At 40.3% G+C, this 24,014-nt stretch overlaps 1 protein-coding gene across 11 annotated transcripts in view; it reads left to right on the plus strand.

Moving 5' to 3' along the window:
- gpat2 (glycerol-3-phosphate acyltransferase 2, mitochondrial) overlaps positions 1–24,014 on the plus strand; it is a 183,986-nt gene that overhangs the window by 89,445 nt on the left and 70,527 nt on the right. Inside the window, exon 2 of one of the 11 annotated variants that reach the window (XM_085294952.1) lies at positions 9,246–9,327. The exons of 9 other annotated variants lie outside the window; for them this stretch is intronic. The gene's annotated coding sequence lies outside the window, so the exon portion shown is untranslated. One more of the 11 variants, XM_085294951.1, reaches the window with a different exon arrangement.

A 24,014-nucleotide genomic window follows, 5' to 3' on the forward strand; every position in this document is an offset into this window, starting at 1 on the left:
TTAACATAGAGCAGATGTACATAAAATTTACTCAAAAATAAACTATGAGCATTTATTAAATAATAATGCTCCATAAATAAAAGAAAACAATGTTGTTTTTGTGCATAACAAAAAGCTCACAATTGTGCAGTCAAAATGTAAACTAAAAGACGCTGAGCACAATAACAAAGACAGATTTCACAGCTGCTCTGTTCCCAACTTGTACTGCGTGACTGACAGCCTGGAGTTTGAAATCCACTTCGCAACCACGTCTCTTAACAGGTGCCATTTATGGTCCTTATACACAGTAGGGTAATATTACGTTGAAGCACAGTACGTATAACTCCGCGAGGCTCAGCCGTAATGCTCCGACAATCCATCAAGCGGTGCAGCTCCGTAGCTTACCAAAGTCGTACTAAAAATTTTTTTGACAGATTGCTGAGCGCCCTGTTCCACATAAAATCGGTTCGCAGCCATCAAGCACAACCAGAATTCATATATAAGGCGCGCTGTCAACTTTTGAGAAAATGAAAGGATTTTAGTCCGTGCAGCCCCTGTGGGCTGCATGGCGTTAGCGTGGTTAGCTCGTTTGCGTGGTTAGCTAGCTAACACGTTGACGCCATCCAGCCCCACGCACGAGGCGATGCGCAGTAACTCGTTAACGGAGATTCGCCGTGTCCATCTTGTCGCTTCCTGCAGGTGAAGCGATGGGGGAGGAGGGGGAGTTGTGTTCAGTGAACGAGAGGCGAGGCCGAGTAACGTTGCATAAAGACGAAAGTGGACGAAAGAGAGACAAACTTGCGGCTCCACAAGTATAATTATAACGTAACATAGACTATATCGATATAAAGGATATTGTCACATCTTATATCTCGTATAAAAATATATCGATATTTTTTAAAAACGCGATATATCGCCCAGCTCTAGACTGACGCCACAGTTCACTCCCAGAAATTGTATTTAATTTGAGGGGAAAGTTTTTAACCCAGTCAAAAGGAGGTTAAGTATTGTGGGATCTTGTTCACGAGTGAAAAATTATACAGATAAGCAAATCAGTGTAGCCATAGCAGTACGGTTTCCAGTTACCAGGGGATCTACTGTGTACTATGTAAAAGTCTTGTGGCATGCAGGAGGACGCCAAATTCAGGGCTCGAGAAACGAGAAATAAACTTAAAAGCAGATCAGCATCCAGGAAATCTAAACTAATTCTCATGTTGAAAAAAACAAACAGCAAGGAGAGAGACAGCCATGTGGATGATGATGGAGCAACAGGTGACACTAATTACAGGTGGCGAGACAGGGGAAGTAGAACTAAAGAGACAGAGGCCACAAAAATTAAACGGGGAGAAACAAAACGCAGGAACAGAAACGCAGACTTCACACAAAGACGGAAAGTCGAACAAACATGGAGACAAGACAACATGGAGACAAGACTTGAGGCATGATGACAGAAACGAGAAACAGAATACAAACAAACTAAAACCTAGACCTAAGAATGCAAATACTGAACAGAGGAAATGGAACCGATATCCAAAATCAAGGACTAAGCACAAAGGAATAACAACTATAATAGGAACCAAAGCCTGAAACTACAATCTTAAACTCAGAATAGTAAATGAACAAGCAGAATTCCTCCTTGGCTCCTTCCTTTGGAGGCTTTCCAGGCTTGCCCAGCTGGGAGGAAACTACACAGAAGACCCAGAACTTGCCAGTAGGAATATATATCTTCTCTGGACCAGGAGCATCTTGGGCTTTCCCTGGAGGACCTGGAACATTTTGTTTGGGAGAAAGACTACAGAATATGCTGCTTAGCCGTTGTGACCTGACTTAGGATAAGCGAAAGAAGACAGATTAAGGGATGTCCTATCTAGATTTCTTTATTTAAAGACGTTAATAAAAAAAATCACAGAACATAAAACTTTTTTTGGGTGACTCCAAACTTTGCAGCAGTAATGTATCTGTTCGTGTCGACACCACTGAACTTTGGCCTTTACAGGAAACTCATAATTAATAAATCACAGAGCGTTGCAGATGTGCTGGTGTTTGATGTTATGCCTACTGTTTCACTGAGCAGTCTTCTTGTTCCTGTAGCCCAAAACCACAAGTGGCTAAGTTAGCAATATTTAATCAAAAGTAGTAGTTTGAGAAAAAATTGGAGGAAAAGAATAAGAACCTTTGCAACATGACAGTGTTTTGGAATATGTGTTGAAGCTCACAAAGCCAGTTACTCACTGATATCATTATTCCCCGTTAAGGGAACTCTTGCAGAGAGCACTTCACGAACCACCTAGACTATGAACTCCAAATTGAGCTACATTTTCTTTTTGCGAAGCCCCAAATGAGACGCATGAATGCGAAATCAATTTTCTGAACTAAGTGGTAACACAAAAGCTTAAAATTATTTTTTTAATTCAAATATTAAGTGACACTGGGTGTTAAATAACACAATCTCATCCTTTTTGAGTTGGTGATATAGCAGATGGAATGCTGGTACTTGAATTATTCCTCTTCAATTAAAACAACACTCTGTCCCACATTTAGCCTTCTGATGACATTCATTAAAAATGCATTAGCGTCTGCATTCATATTGCATGTGTTTGCATAAAGTATCCATGGGAATAACAACAACCTCAAATTCTGGGTAGTATTGTCATCTTCCACCACATTTCTAGTACACCCACTTCTTCTCTCATCAAAGCCATCATTATCAATTTGCCGTGATTTATTCTAGACTTTTTGTGTATTGATTTATACAGTTTTAAAAATTTGGATAGCTTTCCAGGGTTGCAAACAAATAAGGTTTTGTTGGAATCTGAAATAGCAAGACTGAATGTGAGGGAGTGGGCGACAGATGGGAAGCACAGAATCTGGTTTCATGTGAATGAGCTTTTGCTGGAATTATTGGTCAAATCAATCTGAAGGCTAGGGCTGTCAACCTGCAGGGCAGGAGTAGGAGTTTTATTATATCCTTTTCCTAGAAACAGACAGACGTACACACATACACAGACTGAAACTGTACTGGTTTTTACCTTGTAAGGTCTCTTGCCAATTGCTGTAGTAGGGTTGTACTTAAAAATGTTCTTTAGTGTACTGTTGATTTGTCAACAACAAAATGTGCTTTATTGTTATTGTACAGCAAATGAAAAGTTATAAAAAGTATTCAATACATTCATAATTTGAAACTTTTGAAAAAAACTTTTTTGAAGACGCAATTTGCTTTCGTAGTGTTGCACTGGATTACCTTAACTTGTAAATATGCAATTAGTATATTACTGTATATGAGACCTCTAAGTTACATGGGACAGCCTACCTCCATTCAGTATAAGGCAGTCTTTCTCGACAGTATTAGAAAGTGCAGCATCACAAATTATCATAGACCTGAGTCAGCACAGTTCTGCTACCAGTCTTAATAAAAGCTGAACATCTTAAGGTGATGCAAGGTCCAGGGCTGTTGTGTTTCCTTAGATTGTGCAGCTCTCATGTCTTATCTGATTATTTTCTGTAAGTGTATTTTTTTTTTCTCTAGCTGAAGCATGCCTACTTGTCTGGTGATTGTGCTATGTTCTATTTACAGGAACACATGAAGTAGAAAATTCAGTTATGGTTTCTGCATTTTCAGCAAAAAAAGTAATGCATTTCTTCTTTATGGATAAATTAAAACATGTTTGAAAAAATATTCTGTAAGTCTCTCTATCATTACAGTCACATTAGAAAAGTTTCTAAATATGTAAATATAACTGTGATTATTCAATCTAGAATTATAATAAAGACTAAAAATAAAAACTTCCAAAATATGACAAATGCAGTAAACATTCAGAGTTGATAAGCTTGCACCAGAGTCCAGCTGAATTTGATTGCAAACTTTGTGGCACACGTTGTTCTGTCATCACAAAGAAGACGTGTTAACGGCTCAGTGTTATCTTTGACCTGATTGTCGTTGCTGTGTGTGAAGGAGGGTTCAGCACACAAACACGGGCGCCAGAATGAAGGAAAGCAAATCTTAATTTTTAAAAGTGAAAAAGTAGGAGAACCAGCTTTTTGTCTTGGTCCAAAGTTATTGTGGTGCATCTTTAAAGAAAAAATACCCCTTCCCTATTGGTGGAAAAATGTACCATGTTGACCAATCAAAAAATTATATGGCAACATCTGGTATTTTGTTGTTTAGTTAGAGGGAGAAATTTTAGGAGTGATGGTGCCGAGAGAAAGCGAGCAAGCGAAAGAAAGAGGGACAGCGAGTTTTGAGACGTGAGAGATTTGTGACGTTTAGCGTGTTTGGAGTCTATAGGTAGAGGAGCTTGTAAAGAAAAGAGTCTGGACTTCTTTAAGTTGCTTGAAGACGTTTCACCTCTCATCCGAGAAGCTTCTTCAGTTCTGAAGTAGCTTCTCTGACACTTTTCTTTGCAAGCTCCTTTGACTACGATGACCTGGATGACTGAGAACCTTCACAGACAGTCTATAGTTAGTGTGTTGTCTTGTGTAGTTAGTGTGTATTGTAGTCGTTATTTTTGATTTGTGTCAGTTATACAAGTGAATTTCACAGCTGCTGCAAAAACTCCACCGAAGTCAGATTGCAATGTAAATGTTGTCTCCAGGTGGAAGACAGGAGTGATACATCACCTGCTGTCAGACCTGCAGGGTTTAGGCCTGTGGTGTTCTCCTTTATCTCACAGTGAACAGAAACTATTTTTTGGAGTGGCACAAATAATTTGTGTGACTTCTTATTTGATGCAGAACACCTGATTGTTCTGTAAATAGTTTTAAATGGTTATATAAAAAACGCAGGCATTGGCTGAATTTTTAGGTAAATACAGTGGGGCAAAAAAGTATTTAGTCAGCCACCGATTGTGCAAGTTCCCCCACTTAAAATGATGACAGAGGTCAGTAATTTGCACCAGAGGTACACTTCAACTGTGAGAGACAGAATGTGAAAAAAAAATCCATGAATTCACATGGTAGGATTTGTAAAGAATTTATTGATTGATTGGTAATTTATTTCAACATGTGAACAATATACAAGTACATTTAGAAAAGAAATAAGAGAGAAAAAAAATACTATACAAATTACATACAAAAAAACATTCTGATTAATTTACATGTTGAAAGGGAGTGGGAAGAAGTATACACTTATTTAATCCCACCCCTTTGCCATAAATTATCAGTGAATATTTAGTCAGCTTCCTTACTGATATAATTTGTAATAAAAATAGTGAACAGATTTCTGATATACTATATACTATAATATCACATCATGAATTTTTTGTTTGTTTTTAAATAGAGACATTCACTTAATTTAAATATTTTCCTTTTCTTTATAGATCGAGAAGATCATATTTTTATAACTCTTTTTGAACAGTTTTATGTTTGGACATTGCTTTAATTCCATATTCAGTTTGTTCCATAGTTTCACTCCATGAACAGAAACACAAAAGCCTTTTCTTGTAGTACGTACCTTCATTGTTTTGAAGTTACAAAAACCCCTTAAATTATAACTTCCTTCTTTCAACAAAAACATACTCTGAATATTACCTGGCAGTTCTTTATTTTTTGCTTTGAATAGAATTTGTGCTGTTTGGAATTTCACTATATCGTCAATTTTCAATATTTCAGACTGCAAAAATAGTGAGTTTGTATGTTCCCTATAACCTGCATTGTGGATGATTCGAATTGCTTTTTTTTGAAGAGTAAAAGTGAATGTAATGTGGTTTTATAGTTATTGCCCCAGACCTCTGCACAATAGCTTAAGTATGGTGAAACCAGTGAACAGTAGAGAATATGAAGTGATGTTCTGTCGAATACCTGTTTTGCCTTGTTTAGTACTGCAATGTTTCGTGATACTTTGGAATGAATATATCTTACGTGAGCTCTCCAGTTAAGTTTTTCATCTATTATTACCCCCAGAAATTTATTTTCACTGACTCTTTCAATATCAACACCATTTATTTGAATCTTTGCATTTGTATTTAAACTACTATTTCCAAATAACATCAGTTTAGATTTATTCAAATTTAATGATAATTTGTTTTTATCAAGCCAGAACTTCACTTTACTTATTTCATTAGTCATATCCTCCAATAAATTCTGCAGATCATCACCAGAGCAAAAAATGTTTGTATCGTCAGCAAAGAGAACCATTTTTAATACTTTGGACACTTTACAGATGTCGTTAATGTACAAGTTGAAGAATTTTGGACCCAAAACTGACCCTTGGGGTACACCACAAGCAATGTCCATACATAAGGAGCAACCACCATTTATTTTCACAAACTGCTTTCTGTCACTTAAATAACTCCGGACCCAATCTAAAACTACCCCTCTGACACCATAACGTTCCAGTTTTCTTATTAATATATCATGATCTATAGTGTCAAATGCCTTTGTCAAGTCTATGAATAACCCAGCCACATATTGCTTTTTTGTCTATGGAATTTGTGATGTATTCTATTGAATCTAATAGTGCTGATGATGTTGATCTGCTTGATCTGAATCCGTACTGACTCTCAGTGAGTAGTTTATGTTTATCTATAAATTTTTTCAGTCTGTTTTTAAACAGTTTTTCAAGAACTTTTGAGAATTGAGGTAGTAAAGAGGGTGGAAAATAAGTATTTGGTCACCTCAAACAAGGAAAATCTCTGGCTCTCACAGACCTGTAACGTCTTCTGTAAGAAGCTTTTACCTGTATGAATGGCACCTGTTTGAACTCATCATCTGTATAAAAGACACCTGTCCACAGCCTCAAACAGTCAGACTCCAAACTCTGCCATGGCCAAGACCAAAGAGCTTTCGAAGGACACCAGGAAAAGTATTGTAGACCTGCACCAGACTGGGAAGAGTGAATCTACAATAGGCAAGCAGCTTGGTGTGAAAAAATCAACTGTGGGAGCAATCATCGGAAAATGGAAGACATACAAGACCACTGATAATCTCCCTCGATCTGGGGCTCCACGCAAGATCTCATCCCGTGGGGTCAAAATGATCATGAGAACGGTGAGCAAAGATCCCAGAACCACACGGGGGGACCTGGTGAATGACCTGCAGAGAGCTGGGACCAAAGTAACAAAGGTCACCATCAGTAACACACTACAACGGCAGGGAATCAAATCCCGCAGTGCCAGACGTGTTCCGCTGCTGAAGCCAGTGCATGTCCAGGCCCGTCTGAAGTTTGCCAGAGAGCAAATGGATGATACAGCAGAGGATTGGGAGAATGTCATGTGGTCAGATGAAACCAAAGTAGAACTTTTTGGTATAAACTCAACTCATCGTGTTTGGAGGAAGAAGAATACTGAGTTGCATCCCAAGAACACCATACCTACTGTGAAGCATGGGGGTGGAAACATCATGCTATGGGGCTGTTTTTCTGCCAAGGGGACAGGACGACTGATCCGTGTTAAGGACAGAATGAATGGGGCCATGTATCGTGAGATTTTGAGCCAAAACCTCCTTCCATCAGTGAGAACTTTGAAGATGAAACGAGGCTGGGTCTTCCAACATGACAATGATCCAAAACACACCGCCCGGGCAACAAAGGAGTGGCTCCGTAAGAAGCATTTGAAAGTCCTGGAGTGGCCTAGCCAGTCTCCAGACCTCAACCCCATAGAAAATCTGTGGCGGGAGTTGAAAGTCCGTGTTGCTCGGCGACAGCCCCAAAACATCACTGCTCTCGAGAAGATCTGCATGGAGGAATGGGCCAAAATACCAGCTACTGTGTGTGCAAACCTGGTAAAGACCTATAGTAAACGTTTGACCTCTGTTATTGCCAACAAAGGTTATGTTACAAAGTATTGAGTTGTATTTTTGTTATTGACCAAATACTTATTTTCCACCCTGATTTACGAATACATTCTTTACAAATCCTACCATGTGGATTCATGGATTTTTTTTTTTCACATTCTGTCTCTCACAGTTGAAGTGTACCTCTGGTGCAAATTACTGACCTCTGTCATCATTTTAAGTGGGGGAACTTGCACAATCGGTGGCTGACTAAATACTTTTTTGCCCCACTGTAGGTGTTTGCAAAACGTGTGCATAATTTTTTTAAATTGCATTTCAAGTTATGAAAATGATTCGTTAAGCATGTTTGTGGTTGTTATAGTAAAAATTATCATTTTTTTCTACTCAGATTTTGTTTTTTTTGTCTGAATTTAGAACAATTGTGTTAATACAATATGTCAAGATAAAAAAATGTAAATTTAGACATGTTAGGTTGTGTTGAAAAGAATGATATGAAACAAGGCAAGATAAATGGTTTTTAAAGGTGAAATATAGAGGTAAAATCAAAAGTAGTCAAAAAGGGCCAATTATGCCCTGGACCCCAGAGGGTTAATATATTGCTATTTCTGTTATTTTCTTCTTGGTTTTTTCCAACCATATTACCAAATTTCAATAATTTGTTCTGATATCTAAACTAGTCAGGACTACTGTCTTTAAACCAGTTGATCCACCTGTTTTTTGTTTTAATCTGAAAGTAGTTTTTGTATTTTTATACTTACTGCATTTTGCAATTTAATTCATTTTTATTGTATTCCTGGGACAATTTTTTACAATATCACTTGAGACTTTCTGGGTTTGGCTTACATATTGTTTGTCTTGGCTCTTATATGAAAGCATTACCATACATGTCTGTGAAGGTTCTCAGTCATCCAGGTCATCGTAGTCAAAGGAGCTTGGAAAGAAAAGCGTCTGGACTTCTTTAAGTTGCTTGAAGACGTTTCACCTCTCATCCGAGAAGCTTTTTCAGTTTCTTCTTCATTACCATAAATCTACAGTTTGCAGTAACTTGTTCTAAGACCTTTGTTGTTACTGTCAATAGTTGTTGGATTCATTTGTCAGTCAGACAAATTGATGATGACCTAACCCTGACTGCCACTTGGACTTTATTGATTAAGGCAGGATGAGTTAAATGTGCTGAAACAAGAGAATTAGACCACATTTCAATAGCAGTTCTTGTATCCAATTCTTTTTGTGAGCTCTTGGTAAGGAACAGAGCAATCCTTGGAATCTTGCTAATTTTGGAGAGCCACAATGATTGAAGATGATTTGATTGGTAGTCTCCAGAAGGGAACTTCATAAATTAGATTTTACTTTCTTGGCAGTGTGCATGCTTGAATTATATATGTGTGTGGAGTGGGAGAGTCAGAAAGTGAGATCCATTCATGATAACTTGCTCACCATTACTTGTATCAACGGCGCAGATAATGCTGGTGTGGTTCTTTTATTACCGTCATCAGTTTTATTGCTGTTGTTAATACTATGGTTTGTTCCCCTGGCAGTCTAATGCAGAAGAGATGAGTGGATCCATCACAGCTAGATTGGGTCCTGGAGGAGAAATAACCAGCGTCAGGCACAATGAGAGTTGGGTAACGTGAGCGGCAGAAAGAGATAAAACGCAATAACGAGAGAATCAGGTGATATGAAAAAATGAACAAAATAATTGAACAAACAAATGGAAAGAGATGAATGATTTGTCAGGAGAGAGGAGCTGAAAGGGAAAGACCAGAGGAAATGGGCTTTCTCCCTTCTATAGGCTTAAAAGTGATTTTAACTTCAGAAAAACAACAACAAATATCCACACAAAGGCTGTCTTTTTTTTTTCTTGAGGGTGAAAGAGTGAGCTTTTGCAGGGAATGAGGAGTGCCAAGATGAGAATTATAGAAAGACTGCCAAAGCAAATAAAGTGAATGCTTTACTTTTGTCTGTGTTGCTGAATAAAGCACTATCAGCACTACCAAGACCAGAGTCTCTCTAATACTGATACAAACTGCTGTGTCTCCTGCTGTAACTCATTCGTTTCACTGATGGAAACCTTGGCAGAAGACAAGATGTGTTGGATTAGGTTTTGTTTTTTGTTTTTTTTGTTTTTGTCTTTTACTGCAGCCGCTCATCATTGTGCACTTTATTAAGTACTCAACATTACAGAGAAGAGGTTGGTTCAACAGCTTTATGCAAAGACGTAACACACATAGCCACCAGTCCCAATTTATTAAACTATATCACTAATTTATGGCAAGTTGAAGACAAACAAGAGGCTGTTCAGTTTCAGTCACTGAGTCCGCTACTGGAGCTCAGAATTAGGAATGCAAATTTTAAACTTACTACTAGCACTGTTGCCTCACGGCAAGAAGGTACTGGGTTAAAGACATGCCATTAGTGGGGTTAGGTTAATTAGTTCTAAATTGCCCATACATATGAATGTGAATGGTTATCTGTCTCTCTGTGTTAGCCGTGTGAAAGACTGGCAATCTTCTTCTCACCCTATGGCAACTAGTATAGGCTCCAGCACCCCCATGATCCTGACTTGGATAAGCGGAAGAAATGGATGGATTTTACTATTTCTTCTTCCTTTGGCTGTTTGTTTAGGGATTGTCATAGCAGATTTTCTTCCTCTATCTCACCCTGTCCCTTGCATCTTCTGTCACTTCAACCGACTGCATGTCCTTTCTCACTACATTCATAAACCTCCTGTGTTCTCTTGCTCATTTCATTTTGTCTGGCAGCTCCTTATCCACTATCCTATGTTCTAAAATAAAACAGTTTTTCACCCCTGACATGTACTGTTGGGAATTTGAAGAACAGAACGCCACTAAAATTAAAAATTTAATGGCAAAAATTCCAGTAATGGCTTTAACTCTCCCAGGAATTTCTAAAGTATTAAATACAGTAACTAACCTGCCGTCTTCCATAGTATATAACCTGTAACTTTAGAACTATTTAGTTATTGTAGGTTTGTATTAAATAATCATCATACCTGATCTACATGTTGTATTGATTCTTTAGTTTATGAGCTGCTGGCAACAGCAGATGTTCATCTGTAACAGATGTCCACAAATATAGTCAGAGAAACTTTAATATAGTCAGGGGAAATCTGTCATGATTTACTATCATCTCTAAAATGTTTTAATATATCAGTTTAGTTGTAATGTTCTTGGAAGCATGTGTAATCAGAGTCCTGCTGCTCTTTCTAAACGTCAGCAGTGTTAGCAGCTAAAGCTAATCGCTGCCAGTGGCGTGTCTAGAAAATTTTTGTTGGGGGGGCCAGGTAGGGGCACAGATTTGGAGAAGGGTGGCAGATTTAATTGGCAGATAATGTTTAAAAAAAAAAATTCTACCAACCCTTAACCATGATTCAATAATCCTATAAACCTAATAACCAAATGCACTTTTAACTCTTATTAGAATGAGATTTTAACCACTACGGTGCAAAGTTTTTAGATACTGCGTTGATAAAGTACAAGAGATACAATCAGTGCTTTGTCAGTGTTTACTCAGCATTCAAGGACAGCAATATTTGCATAGTATTTTTACTGACATATAGTGCACATATGTTTTGGGCAAAAACATTTTTGAAAATTAAAATACGAACATTTGTAACAAACAATTGACAAATTAGCCAATGCCAATGCAAAACTTTATCTGCCTGTTAAAAAAAGAAGATAATCTTCTCACAAACTGGTGTTTGATTTTGAAACAGGAAAAAAGTGGGGAAACAAATGAAAAGACTAACATTTGAATAAAACCTGAAAGCAAGTAAATACTTTCTATGCTGCCTTATCGTAAACTTTGGTAATATTGATAAAGAACAACACTGGCTGATGATAAAATACAGTCAGCTGGCATGGTGACACTGCCAGTATTAACCTGCAGGGCTGGACTGGGACAAAAAAATTGGGCATTTTTACTAAAGACCGACCCACAAAAAAATTGGGCATTTTTACTAAAGACCAACCCACCAGGATATAAGATGGCGTCGGTGAGGTCGGCTGCCGTCACGACTGCTCCGACCACTTTTTCTTTGTCTTTGTTTTTTAAGTTAGTTTTCAGCGTTTCTAAATCGGCAAAATCATCACCATTGGGTACATTAGGTATGACAGTGACACTCTTGTTTCTATTGGTATACAATGTACTCACAATTCGAAGTTTTTAACTCCGGATCCGAGCTGGCCGAGTGAGATCTCGAGGGAGAACAAAGGGAAGCGGCGGCGTCCTAGAGGGAAGCGAGCCGGCGTCAGGAACAGGCTGAGAGCTCGTGCACACCGCACACCTCTGCCTAGCATCCTGCTCGCCAACGTCCAGTCACTGGAGAACAAGCTTGACGACCTCAGGGCCAGGATAAAGTTCCAGAGAGACATTCGGGACTGCAATCTCCTCTGCTTCACCGAGACATGGCTGAACCCAGCGGTGCCGGACCACGCCATCCAGCCGGCCGAGTTCTTCTCGGTTCACCGCATGGACAGGACACGGGACTCGGGGAAGTCAAGGGGAGGCGGCGTGTGTTTAATGGTGAACAACAACTGGTGCAACAGTGCGAACGTTGTTCCTCTCACACGCTCCTGCACACCAAATCTGGAACTACTGTCCATCATGTGTCGTCCTTTTTATCTACCTCGGGAATTTACATCGGTCATTGTAAGTGCCGTTTATATTCCACCACAAGCGGACACGGTCACCGCCTTATGCGAGCTGCATGAGGCACTCACACAGCACCAGACACAACACCGGGACGCTGCGCTTATTGTGACGGGGGACTTTAATAGCGCCAACCTCAAACGCGCAGCGCCGAACTTTTATCAACACATCACCTGCCCCACCAGGGGTGAAAGGACACTGGACCACTGCTATACTACGGTCAAGGACGGCTACAAGGCACAATCCCGCCCCCCGTTTGGCAAATCTGATCACGCCGCCATCTTCCTCATGCCAAAATACAAACAAAGGCTGAAACAGGAAGTTCCGGTTCAGAGGAAGGTCGCGCGCTGGACGGATCAATCGGTGGCCGCGTTACAGGACGCACTCGATGACGCAGACTGGGGCATGTTCAGAAACAGCTCCGACGATGACGTCAACGTGTTTACGGAAGCGGTTGTGGGATTCATCGGGAAACTAGCGGATGATACCGTGGAGACAAAGACTATCACAACGTTTCCCAACCAGAAGCCGTGGGTGGATAAAACCATCCGCAACGCTCTGAGATCCCGCACCGCTGCCTACAACACGGGACTCATGACAGGGGACATGGACCCGTACAAAGCCGCGTCATATAACGTGCGGAGGGTGGTGAAAGAGGCGAAGCAGCGCTACGGGAGGAAACTAGAGTCACAACTCCAACAGAGTGACTCTAGGAGCCTGTGGCGGGGACTAAGGACAATAACGGACTATAAAGCACCAACAACCGGTATGACGAACGCGGCCGTGACTCTGGCAGACGAGCTGAACACTTTCTATGCTCGCTTCGAGGCTGCAGCTAAGGTCTCCAACAATGCTAGTGTTAGCGGCGCTAACGGCTGCAGACAGGAAGATACTGCCAGCACCGGAAACGTGCTCGTCATCTCCGAGCATGAAGTAAGGAGAGCCTTCAAGAGAGTGAACACCAGGAAAGCAGCAGGACCAGACGGCATCCCAGGTCGTATCCTCAGAGACTGCGCATACCAGCTAGCTCCTGTGTTCACTGAGATATTCAACATCTCTTTATCTCAGTCGGTGATCCCCACATGCTTCAAAGAGTCCATCATTGTTCCTGTCCCGAAGAAACCCCACCCTGCTTCTCTCAATGACTATCGCCCTGTAGCCCTCACCTCAGTAGTGATGAAGTGCTTTGAACGCCTGGTCAGAGACTTCATCATTTCTTCACTACCAGACACACTGGACCCACTACAGTTCGCTTACCGTCCAAATCGTTCCACAGACGATGCCATCTCTCATCTCCTCCACACATCACTCACTCACTTGGACACTAGAAGGGGGAATTATGTTAAAATGCTCTTCATAGACTACAGCTCTGCATTTAACACCATAATTCCCTCCACACTCACCACCAAGCTGGAGCATCTGGGACTCAGCTCATCTATGTGTCAGTGGATCTCCAACTTCCTAACTGGCAGACCACAGGCAGTAAGGATGGGCGGACATGTCTCAGCCTCCACCACTCTCAGCACTGGAGCCCCCCAGGGGTGTGTTCTGAGCCCCCTGCTGTACTCTTTGTACACATATGACTGTGTGGCCACTACCAGCTCCACCACCATCATCAAGTTTGCTGACGACACCGTCGTGGTGGGCCTGATCTCTGATAACAACGAGACGGCCTACCTGAAGGAGATTAGGAATCTGGAGAACTGGTGCCAGAGGAACAACCTCCTTCTAAACGTCAGTAAGACAAAGGAGCTGATAGTGGACTTCAGCACTAAGCAGGAGAGGAACTACCAGACCCCCGTCATCAACGAGTGCCCAGTGGAGAGAGTGGACAGCTTCAAATACCTCGGAGTTCACATCACGCAGGACCTGTCATGGTCCTGTCACATCAACACTGTGGTGAAAAAGGCCCGACAGCGTCTCTACCACCTCAGACGCTTGAGAGACTTCCAACTGCCCTCCAAGGTGCTCAGGAACTTTTACTCGTGCACCATAGAGAGCATCCTGGCGGGAAACATCTTAACCTGGTTCGGGAACAGCACCATGCAGGACAGACGAGCTCTACAGAGGGTTGTGCGGTCAGCTGAGCGCACCATCCGCTCCGAGCTCCCTGACCTGCACTCAATCTACAGCAGGCGGTGCTGGACCAAGGCCAGGAAGATCGTGAAGGACCTCAGCCATCCCAACAACAGACTGTTCTCTCTGCTGAGGTCAGGAAAGCGATTCCGCTCCCTGAAGACCAACACAGAGAGACTGAGGAGGAGCTTCTTCCCGCAGGCGATACGGTCTCTCAATCACACCACCACACAGTACTGACCCACACATATGGTTCTTACACACACACTGGACTTTCTGGACTTTGTTTTTGCACAACACTGGTCACTATATTCTTCATTTCCGGTTAATACTTGTACAGCTGCTGTTATTGTGTATATATTTATTTATATTTAGATTTCTTCATACATTCTTATATAGTTCTATATTGTGTATTGTGTATTTTGTTGTACAGTTATTTTATTTTCAACTTTAATTTATATATTTTATCTTATTCTTCCCAGTTAAATTTACCCTTCATTCTAATTTGTGTTGTACAGTTATTTCATTTTTAACCTTAATTTATATTTTATTCCTTCCTAGTTAAATTTACCCTTTTTAATTTTTCATATTTATTTCCTATCTTATTCATAGCCTTTTCCTTTTTTGTTTTCTTTAGGTCACGAGCAGTTGTCCAAGCATTTCACTATATATCGTACTGTGTATGACTGTGTACGTGACAAATAAAAATTTGAATTTGAATTTGAATTTGAGTAAAGCCATAAAGACTTTGACTGAAAACAAACCCTGTTGTGACAGTGATGTACAGTCTTGTTGGTATATGTATGATTTCTATACATTTTATGTCAGATAAAAACTTTGGTTGTAAGATTTAGATAATTATTTAATAAAAACTAGGTATTTTAAATGAGAATAAGAAAGAAAAGTATTTCTTTGTGCCCACCTTTCCCTGTTAATGCCCTACCTGGCCCCCTGGCAAAACTTTGCTAGACCTGCCCCTGCACAGTTACCAGCTGTCAGCTACATAAAAAAGGATCCTGGTGTTATTTGTCTCTCAGAAACAGTTCATAACTTCCCTTCAACTCATTCATGTCACCTAAAAGGTAAACCTGTTTCTCCATCACCTGTTCAGCTCTGATGGTTCAGTAAGGACATCTCCTGGTTTCATCTTCATGTTTCCCTCTCACCACATATCTAAACAGACATCATGACCAGCAGCTTTACAGCTGTGGCTCCAGCAAACATCAGCTGATACTAGAAATTAATATTAAATACATTCTAACAACAGCTGATCAAGCTTAAACGTGCTGCTGTTGTTTAGCGCAATATCTGCTGGTTTCCTCTTTCTGGCGCAAAGTGGGCGATAAACAAACAAGAGAGAAAAGCCGATCAGCTGATCATTGATCAGTTTCATGATTGAAGTAGCAACAGGAGAGGGAGGGGGAGAGAATGAGAGAAGAAGAGCCAGCTGTGCAGCGTAACGACAGAATAAATCCAGCTTTGTGTCTTTTTTCCATTCTAGCTAAAGTCCGGGACAAACTGCGTCTCTTCTCAGCTCAATACGAAACGCGTAATATTTTCTCTGAATGAGGGACCATTCCATTTTTTTAAGGAGCCGTTGGCAACTCTACTAACCTTATGAATAAAATAAAGTTCACTATCAGTAACATCATAGCACCCACCCAGCTGTATAAAAACTCCGTCAAACTGGCTAGAACGCAGTATGAGTTATTGCAACTGACAGTAAAAAGTCAGCAACATGAAAATAAACTCCACCTAAACTTGGTTTATATCTGACCCAGATAGACTGCAGGTCATAACTTCTTACCTGAAGTTCAGTTCACCTGACACTCGGACTGGTGGCTGCTTCGGGTCTCTCCTCCTGCCTCCCCTTCCCTCATCCACCTGTTGCCTCTGTGGAAGCCCCGTCATAGCCACCACCAAACAACGGAGTTATTTCTACACATCGACCTGCATCTGGCCAATCCACCACCTCTCATTGTTCATGCCATTACAAAAAAAATAAAAAATAAGTCACTGGGGATATGCCCGGTATGCCCGATGGCCAGTCCAGCTATGTTAACCTGCAACCAAATTTGCAGCTCCATACAGCAATGTTACGACTTAGATTATATCTTATAACTCATAACTCTTATGTTAGCTGCCCTCAGTAGCATACTGTCTGAAATATTCCACAGCTGCAATAATTATTTAAGTGTTATTTTTTTCCTTGGTATTCTAATTTCACCGAAGTTTACTAAACTCAACAAACTTGATATTACTTACCGGGACATTTATTCTGTCCTCATTTTCTTTCACCGAAAAATTGTTTCCTGCAGTGCCATCTTTCGCGCTTGGCTCTCCTACCTTTGCTAACGTGATGCACATAGCGCAGAAGCCGATGCTGCATTCACTTACACTCGGATATCTGAGCGTCACCGTGAAAACATAATCGGACATTTGATATTTGATTGAATTTTATTGTTTTGCCTTTGGGGTGGCACCTGGGGTGGCCAGTCTGGTTTGGGGGGTGGCCTGTGCCCCCCCAGGCCACCCCGCTGGACACGCCATTGATCGCTGCTGACAGAGACGAAGCTCCCGGCCTCTGTTAGCATTTTGAAATCCGAGTTTAGCGCGAGTCTTTGCTAACCGTTTAAACTGGACAGGGTCTCATTTGGAAATTGAGATTTAAATGGTCTCAGTCCTTCAAAATGATAACTAGCATTACTTTTTTTTATATATACTGGTGAGAGAATTTAACATTTGGAAGCATTAGTCAACAGCAAAATGTACCAGCTGTGATTCACTATAAGTTGCTTGATTAGATTATTTTCAATAAACAATGACTAAATAAAGAAACAAAAAATGATTAAAAAAATGGAACAAGCACTGTTTTCATGTTTGTATTAGTCCATCATCACTACCAGGTCTCAACACCTCAGTTCCCCAGTCTAGATCCACACAGACTACCTTTTGAGCAGAAGGGACCGATATTTTTAAGTTGAGGGAACCGATGCTAGAGGTGGAGGGGAAAAAAATCAATACAACATAGTATTGTGATATTCTCCCGAGAACCGAGGGAGGTTGGGAGGGGGCAGCAGGGAGGAGGAGGAGGTGGTATCTTTGATTTTGGTTTATCTTTAGGGTGGCTCAAATAAGTCAGACCAAAGATATAGACCAAAAACAAATGACCACTATAGAGGACATGAATAATTGGGCTGGGTCTCATGCGGATTTATTATTATCTCAGGATGTGATATTGTATCAATTCAGGGAATCCAAATATCAGTATTTCATTAAATAAACTTAAATACTTAATAGTTAACACAGATTGACAAAGTTGAACTTCGAGGGCATAATTACCTTTGGAAAAAGGTGATAAATTGCAATAGAAAAATGCAATAATATGTATCGTGAATGATATTATTGTATTGTTGTGTGTCTGGTGATCCCCACCTCTAACTGATGCTGAAAGTAATGATAATAATAATGATAAGTGTTACAGTTTTTTTGTACTTCACATCAGGAAAATGTTGTGGCCACAGTGGATTTTAGTATATATAGGATATGTGTAGGAACAGGTGTTGGTGTAAAGAGAGGCTGGAATGCTACCAGTATAACTGCTCATCACTGTTTTTAGAACCCAGATAAAGGCCACACAGAATTCCAGTAGCAGACACATCTCTACATCCACTGTGCAAATCAGGCCCTTGTGGTCAAATAGCTGCTAAGAAACCACCACTAACAAGCAGAAGACTTTTGCTTGGACCAAGAAACACAAGAAATGGGTATTAGACCTGTGCAAATCTGTGCTTTGGTCTGATGAGTCCTAATGAGATATTTGGTTTCACCCCTCATGTCTCCCGCAATTAGCTGGGCTGACCTTATGGAATATGTTAGGTTAACTGAAGACGAGCTGGAACCATGCAGCTCAGGCTGAAGCCGGCGAAACGGCTGTCTCACTGGATTATAGAAGTTATATAGCAATACAACTTTAAAACACAATACAAGTTATAAACAATAAGAATTTAAAAACTAGGCATAGAAGGCGTAGAATTAAGACATGTAGGATAGGGTGAACAAGTGGGTCTTCAACATAGTTTTAAAAACCTCCACAGAGCATGCCTGCCTAATATCGTGAGGGACGTTGTTCCACAAAAATGGAGCATGAAAAGAAAAAGCAGGCTCTCCAATAGTCTTTTTTCTGGCGCTAGGTAGTACTCGGCTTTAAGAACTGACAGAGGCGAGGCTGCCCAACACTGGCGCCACCAGGCCCTCTGACCACCACCAGTAGGAAACAGGTGAAGCGTCTTGCCCAAGGACACAACGACCGAGACTGTCCGAGCTGGGGCTCGAACCGGCAACCTTCCAATTACAAGACAAACTGCCAACTCTTTGAGCCACGATCGCCATATTGGTGATGGGTTTGGAGTAATATAACATGTGCTTTTGCCCATTTCTGTTACAGTGGTGGATGTTCCTATTAAACCTGGCCAAAGTTTCACACATCAGCATATGTACAAGTAATTCCTATAAGCCTAAAGCTTGAGCTTCAAACTGCTCTAAATGCAGGGTTGGAGACTGCAGAGGGGTTTTTTTCTACGCTGGTTTTAGGGAATAGGGAAGAGTACTGAAACAGCTCATTTTAGACAGTGGTTGAACTAATTATGCAAATACTTTAATAGAGTCTAAGGATAAAAATACGGAGCTGGAAAGACCCCATTTGTCGTTACAAGTTAAGTCGTTGGTGTTTTTCAAGTGGTTGCTTTTACATATTTCTGTTGTTAGCTTTCTGATAAAATGTACGGGAAAAAAAACAATCAGATATTGGATTAACTCATCCATGACATGGAAATGTTGATATGCATCGGCACTAAAAGCCTCAATCAAGTACACTATTTGAAATGATGCTAAATATTGTATCAACCTCCTTGCCTAGTTGTTGTGTGAAAATCTGAGGCGGTGGAAAAGAGGACGACTGTTATTACCAGGCAGAAGAAGATGGTGCAGATAAGCGAGTGATAGCAAATGGGAAAAAAATGTAATAAGAGGAAAGGCAGCAGATGACAAGAAAAAAAAAAAAAGAAAAGGCAGAATTTTAGAAAAGGAGAAGACAGATGGTGATGGGAGAAGAGACTCAATATAGACCGGTTTCAGTCTGTGTTTCACATTAGCAAATGCAAAGCAAATGAGGAAAAATGTTTCTTTAGTTCTTTGTCGTGCTGGTTAAAATTCAAGAGAAGCAAGAAGAGGAGACTTGAGTGCCAAAGAAGCAGCGTTAGGAGGAGCAGAACAGAGAGAAGGATGACGGTAAGACAGAAGATGCTTAGGCAGTGTTTTGTAGTGTAATTAGAAGAGCTCTTACCCTGAGCTGTCATTGGGGATGTTTCTTTTCTCCACTTGAGTGCTTGGTTGTTTATCTGCACAGCTGGTTGAGAGAGGAAAGGGGCAGGGGAGGAAAAAAGACTAAATGTGCAAGTTGGAAACAGAGGAGGAAAGCGCTGGGAGTGTGTTGTGTTTTTGAAGAAAAATATGTGCACACCTGTGGAGGAGCTCATCACTTGTGCATTCTAAGATCTATGTGCATTTAACAGTATGCGACCCTATTAGCTACACTGCTGGGCTTTGATAACTGCACAATAAGGTAAAGAAAATAACTCACTTTGGAAATGATAAATTAGAAATTATAGGTTACTGATGTTTTTCTTTGTACATTCCTTGTATATAATTGCTTTTTCATCCCATTTAATTGTTACAGATCTTTGACAATGGAGAGATACAATAGTATAACTAAAGAAGCCTTAGGACAATTGGGATAGTCTCTACAACTCTCGTTATTAAACGTCTTTAAACTTTTTCTTTACTTTTTTGATGTGCGTTTGATGTGTATAACAAAAATTGAGGCCTTTTAATTGGAGAACTGCCTTATGCTGCTCAGAAGTGAGTTGACTTTGAATTTGCTGGCTATAAGACAAAAAAAAGTCAGTGTTTTCAAAGACCTATCCATCAGAAGCTGCCAGAACCACATCGCACATTTTTCAGTGAGAGTGAACAAAGAAATGATCTTTATTTGTGATGAGCTAGAAAGACCAGCAGAAGGGTGTGATAAAGTGTCAAGTTGTTCAGATGAGGAGTAGTCTGCACTGAGAAACTGAAGTCACAAAAATCACAGCTTTATTTCTCGTCTCAGCGTCCCCTTTACCTTTTATTTTTTCTTTCTTTTGGTGCAGGAGAGAAATGGAAACTGTATACAGTATAGAAGCAAAGGTCACTTTGCCCTGACAAGAATGTTTTGTTAGAAAATGTGAACTGTTCATGAGTGGGTGCTTAATACCTTAAGGTTATATAGTTCAGAGTACAAGGCTCACTGCACACTAGAAGACAAGCCCAAACTACAAATTAGGGCCCACTACACAAAAACAGAAATGATATAAAATAAATATCTGCCATTTAAAATTTTATAGCCAGTGTAGTGTCATGCCTGCACACAGTATTGCAGGCATTCATACAGAGTTTACATTTTCTCTAGTTTACTAGTTTTCGAGCAATTTAAGATTTGAAAATGTCCACACTGAAAAGAATTCTTGTGTGGTCGGTTTTGTTGGAAAAATATCTTTGAGGTGAAGAGTGATATTGTTGTCCTTGCCTGTGCTCTCTCTGCTGAACACCAAATGGTGGTGGACGGCTCACACCTACTATTACACGCCTCCACTACACCGAACAGATGAAGAAAATAAAGGCAGCTGACAAAAAGACCACATAGTCGATGTGGGCAGTGGAGGTAATTCATTCATTTAAATGCACACTTGGGTCTCTAAGATTTATAACTAATTATATTGCTGTCGGGCATTTCAAATCCAGCTTTAACACCAATGAAATCCTTTATTACAATGTGGGTTATTAATACTATAAATCCTTTAAATTATCTAATCTCCTGACTAACTTCCAAGCTCCATAGATTCTAATGATCCCCAAAACACTTTTAATATTATTTTATGTTAAGTAAAGTGGCTCTTTTATCTGTTATTGTTATTTCAAATGCAACACTAATTGAAAAAAATATCTTCTTGTAACTAACATATTTGAAATGAGGAATAGTCATTAAATACTGCTGTGAGTATGGTTCAAATCTGTTGAATTTGGGCAAAAACCTTCAGTAGAGGTGAGACACCGTTAACTACCTTTTGCTTTCTTTTTCAATTTCTTTGAAACTTGCGAGGAATGATTTCTAAGGATCTGTGCTGTGCTGTAGACTTCTTACTGATCAAATGGATATTTTAAAAAAATTGTGATATGTGACAAATAAGTAAAGAAACACAATAGTTACAGGTGATCCAAGCCACAGCGCTCTGCATGGAAAACTCAAGACATGTTCTGAGACATGTTTGAAAGTGATGAGCAGGCCCAAGTGATTAGATTTTTTCAAAATGCCAAAAAGAAGAGATCAAACTGACTTTGAAAGAGGGTTCATGTTCAGTGCAAGGGCGGCAGAAGCTTTGGTCACATAGTCTGCTCGGTTGGCTAGTGTCTGAATAGTAGTGATGTGCGATACCACTGATTTCATTTCCGATCCGATACCAAGTAATATTCAGTGTGGTATCGACGATACTGATCCGATACGATACTTTGCACAAAAACTTATTTTATTTATTGTATCTCAAAGTATAGCATCATAATGATTACAGGACATCAGATTTCTTGTTCTTATCACTTAATAATGCAGAGCTCATCATATAGAAATAGAAAAACTGAAGTCGTGCACTATTTGAACACCTTGCCTGCCTGCATCACTAAAGGACTCCATGAGAGACGTCTGTCTCGCCCTAGCAGCACCTGTCCCTCTCCTCCTCTTCAGTTCACCTCAACATACGCTCGTCATATTCTGTGATATGATTTACTCTGAGGTGTTTGACAAGGTTAGTGATGTTGCCACAACCATACATGCCAGCCCTGCTGATTTTTCCGGGAGAATCCCGAATTTCAGTGCCCCTCCCAAAAATCTCCCAGAGCCACCATTCTCCCGAATTTCTCCCGATTTTCCACCCGGACAACAAAATTGAAAAACCATATCGCAGAATTCATAGCGCGGCCCAGCCAATTCCAGTCTCCACCAATGGCGGCACTGACTTAGTTTTAATATTACTCTTATTTCTCTTTCTGGGTTGCAAATTTTTTTTTTTTTTTAACATATTTTCAGGTGAGAATGTAGCTGTGTAAACTTCAAATATCTGAGCCGACCGACACATTGTCTTCAAACCCCTGCAGTCTTTCACTACTCGGGTTAAACATGATAAATAAGTCACTTTGATAACCTAGAAATGTTATTGTTTGGCTTTTTCAGCGTTTTATTTGTTAGTGAGTAAATCGGTTTGGCTGAGATTAAAGTTATTAGATTAGATTAAATTAAATTAAATTTAACTTTATTAATCCCTCGGGAGGGTTCCTCAGGGGTTTTCACACAGCTGAATAAACGTCAAACAGAAAACTAATTAAACAAAGTGTGAGACGGTTTACGTCAGCGCCCGGTTATATATTAGATAGCAAGGAGCAGACGGCAGTTTCACTGCACCGAGGGAGCTCGTGGCGTATACCCGGCTTTCTTTAGACCGCGAAGGCCGGGTCCTCAGGTGGAAGCAACCTCTGAATTTGGACACCCCCGCTGTTTCCGGGCCGGCCAATAATAACGGTGACATTTAACGTATTTCATTCGATAAATGAACACTGTAAAATGTATTTATCAGCCATTGTTGTGAGTGCGCACGCCAAGGGGCTGCAAGACATTTATACAGCCGTATTTCGCACATGACTATGAAAGGCGGAAGAGGAAGTAGTTCCTTTGAATGTAGACAATCCGAATGTTATAGTTTCTTTCCACTGTGTTCCTGTTAATGATAAACTACAAATTTACCCTAAATTACTAAAATATCGATATTTTAATGTGAGAATCGATTCTAGAACATAAATGATTGGTATTGGAGGAATCGATATTTCAGGATCGATCCGCACATCACTACTGAATAGTAACAATGACTAGAGTGACACTTCTGCACACATCTGATCTACTGGAAAGATATCAGTGAAAATTATGAGCAGTGCACATTTAACAGTGATGCTCATGTATTAGAAAAGACAGAAGTGCAATTATTCCTCAGGTGACTGAGATTCCCCCCAAATAGGGAGAACAATCCCGTGACAGTTACATAGAGAAGAACATTACATTTGGGTTACAGTGCACAAATCCTTCATTACATCTGAAAAGTCAGTGATGCAAAAATCATAGAGGTCTGCAAAGATGAGTCATCCTTCACTATATTCTTGACAAGTGGGCGAGTGTATGTGTGATGCAGACTAAATGAACAGTACAGACTTGACTGCTTTAGCGTTAGGGGATCCAATAACTCAGTTAATGTTGTTGGGGGTATATTGCTAACACTGTTTTGGTCCACATGTCAGCCTAAAGGGATGGGTCACTGCAAATCAAGACCAAGTTGTTATAAGTGATCGCGGGGATTGGGAAGCTCATCTTGTAACCGGAAGGTTGCCAGTTCGATCCCCTGCTCTGTCTGTCTTGAAGACAGCTG

Source organism: Mchenga conophoros, linkage group LG12, assembly GCF_057382185.1.
Source record: "Mchenga conophoros isolate Kocher_MC1m ecotype Shallow Benthic linkage group LG12, M_conophoros_male_GT1.1, whole genome shotgun sequence".
In the NCBI taxonomy this organism is placed as follows: Eukaryota; Metazoa; Chordata; class Actinopteri; order Cichliformes; family Cichlidae; genus Mchenga; species Mchenga conophoros.